The sequence below is a fragment of the Vigna unguiculata genome, unplaced genomic scaffold (assembly GCF_037176805.1).
Source record: "Vigna unguiculata cultivar grain cowpea cultivar isolate G323 ecotype 2 unplaced genomic scaffold, ASM3717680v1 ptg000257l, whole genome shotgun sequence".
In the NCBI taxonomy this organism is placed as follows: Eukaryota; Viridiplantae; Streptophyta; class Magnoliopsida; order Fabales; family Fabaceae; genus Vigna; species Vigna unguiculata.
The window spans coordinates 40,001-43,186 of NW_028196893.1; the positions used below are offsets into that span (position 1 = coordinate 40,001).

The following is a 3,186-nucleotide window of genomic DNA, read 5'->3' on the forward strand; positions in this document are numbered from 1 at the left end:
CTGTTGTATTTGCTTCTCCTGAAGGTTGGTCAAATAACAAAAATGTTCTATTTTCCGGTACATCATTATGGATTGGATTAGTGTTTCTAGTGGGTATTCTTAATTCTCTCATTTCTTGAAGTTCTTTTTATTCTAGATTAAAAATGAAATGACCCCTCCCTCAGAATTCTTTCGGATTGTCAGCCATAAAGGGAATAGATCAGTTCCTAAAAAAAAAAAAGAAAACTATAACACATTACATTCTAAGGGGGAGTAAACTTCTTCTATTGGAAAAATCTTATATCTTATACTTATATGGTGGTACATTGTGAAACTAAAAGAAATAAAATAGAAAAAATGAACTATAAAAATTTGAATTTCATTTGAATATTCTATTCATATTAATATGATATGAATAGAATATTCAAATGAAATACTATAAATCTATTTATACGTCGTCTAGTATTTAATAATATAGAATATCTATCTGTATCTCTATATAGATAAATATAATTTTTTATTAATAGGAACTTACTTTTTTAAGAAAAAAGTAAATCAAAATATTCGATAGAATGATAATTTCAATTCAATTATATAGATATATAGAAAAAAACCATATATAATAATAGAAATGTAATAATAGAAATGGGAATTCTTGATAAAAATGAATAGTAATAGAAAATATTTTATTTGGGAGACAATATCTATTATCTAAATTTCTTTTTCATTATCCCTATATCCCTATATAGAATATCAGGCCCATCTCTGTATAAATAGAATCGCATATCAAGTACAATGAAAACGCGGATATAGTCGAATGGTAAAATTTCTCTTTGCCAAGGAGAAGACGCGGGTTCGATTCCCGCTATCCGCCCTATGTATTTAATAGTCATAGTATGAAAAATGCCATAGAATTTACTGCGTATAATGCCCTTCTTCTTGAAACCTTGTTTTTTTATCAAATTCAAAAAGTTGCGGAGACGGGATTTGAACCCGTAACCTCAAGGTTATGAGCCTTGCGAGCTACCAAGTTGCTCTACTCCGCGATAAAGAAAAGAATTGATAACTAATGAACAAAAACAAAGATGGAATGCGTCCCTTTACCATATCTATATAAATAGAATAAACCATTTATACATAACGGTAAAGGGACCCTCCTATGATCGCTGATAATAAAATGAAAAAAATGAAGATAATTGGAAATCCTTACCAACTGGATCTTGTTGCACCCGGCAAGAAACATGCATGAACCATTTCCCGAAGTATGTGTCCAGATAATCCAAAGTCTCGATAATTAGCTCTCGGTCTTCCGGTCGAAAAACAACGTCGATGAAGACGTATAGGTGCACTATTACGCGGTAGTGATTCTAATTTTCCATGAATTTCCCATTTCTCACTTAACGACGGAACTTTGCTTATTTCTTTTTTTGAGGATCGGCGAATCAAATGATATTTCTGTTCCAATTTTTGTCTCTTCTTTTCCCTCTGAATAACACTTTTCCTTGCCATAATGGTTAATTTGCTATTAGCATCAATGATAGAAGTCGGATCCTAGATGTATAAGTGGCTTCTCTTCCCTATAGAAGGAAATGAGATTCTTGCCAGATATATATAATAAAGAATTCAATTAACCGAATTTGCCCGATGTAGAGGCAATTAAGAAGGCTGCATAAGTAAATATATAACCTACGGAAAAGTGGGCTAGTCCAACCAATCTTGCTTGCACAATGGAAAGAGCCACTGGTTTATCTCTCCATCGAATCAAATTAGCCAAAGGTGTACGTTCATGAGCCCATGCCAAAGTTTCAATCAATTCCTGCCAATATCCGCGCCAAGAAATTAAGAACATAAATCCAGTAGCCCAAACAAGATGTCCAAACAAGAACATCCATGCCCAGACTGATAAACTATTCATACCAAAAGGGTTATATCCATTGATAAGTTGTGAAGAGTTCAACCATAGATAATCTCTTAACCATCCCATCAAATAGGTAGAAGATTCATTAAACTGTGAAATATTACCCTGCCATAGTGTAATGTGTTTCCAATGCCAATAAAAAGTAACCCATCCAATGGTATTTAACATCCAGAAAACTGCCAAATAAAATGCGTCCCAAGCGGAAATATCACAAGTTCCGCCTCGTCCCGGGCCATCACAAGGAAAACTATAACCAAAATCTTTTTTATCAGGCATTAACTTAGAACCACGCGCATCCAAAGCACCTTTTACTAAAATCAAAGTAGTTGTATGTAAACCAAGAGCAATAGCATGATGAACCAAGAAGTCTCCAGGCCCTATTGTTAAGAATAGAGAATTACTATTCTCATTTACAGCGTTTAACCAACCAGGCAACCATATGCTTCGTCCCGCATTGAACGCCGGACTGTTCGTTGAAGATAAAAGTATATCGAACCCATAGGAAGTTTTACCATGAGCAGATTGTATCCATTGGGCAAATATAGGTTCAATCAAAATTTGTTTCTCCGGAGTACCAAAAGCAAGCATGACATCGTTATGGACATAAAGTCCCAGAGTATGGAACCCCAGAAAGAGGCTAGCCCAACTTAAGTGGGATATGATAGCTTCTTTATGGTCTAACATTCTTGCCAAGACATTATCTTGATTCTGCTCTGGATTATAATCTCTAATAAAAAAGATAGCTCCATGAGCAAAAGCCCCTGTCATAATGAAGCCTGCTATATATTGATGATGAGTATATAAGGCAGCTTGAGTAGTAAAGTCTTGCGCTATAAACGCATAAGCAGGTAAAGAGTACATGTGTTGTGCTACCAAGGAAGTAATAACCCCTAAAGAGGCTAGAGCAAGACCTAATTGAAAATGAATTGAATTATTGATTGTATCATAAAGACCCTTATGCCCACGCCCCAATCTACCCCCCGGAGGAGTATGTGCTTCTAAAAGATCTTTAATACTGTGACCAATCCCGAAATTAGTTCTATACATATGGCCAGCAACTAGAAAAATAAACGCAATAGCCAAATGATGGTGTGCAATATCAGTTAACCATAAACTTTGAGTTTGCGGATGAAATCCTCCGAGAAGTGTTAGAATAGCAGTTCCTGCTCCTTGAGGGGTACCAAATATATGATTATTGGAATCTGGGTTTTGAGCATAAAGATTCCACTGACCTGTAAAAAATGGACCTAATCCCTCGGGGTGCGGCAAGATATCTAATAAATTGTTCC

General features: G+C 35.2%; 1 non-coding gene across 1 annotated transcript; it reads left to right on the forward strand.

Moving 5' to 3' along the window:
• The first annotated feature begins 782 nt into the window (after positions 1-782).
• Positions 783-853, forward strand: TRNAG-GCC (transfer RNA glycine (anticodon GCC)). Its single transcript has one exon. It is a non-coding gene; the product is annotated as a tRNA-Gly (tRNA).
• Positions 854-3,186: the final 2,333 nt, after the last annotated feature.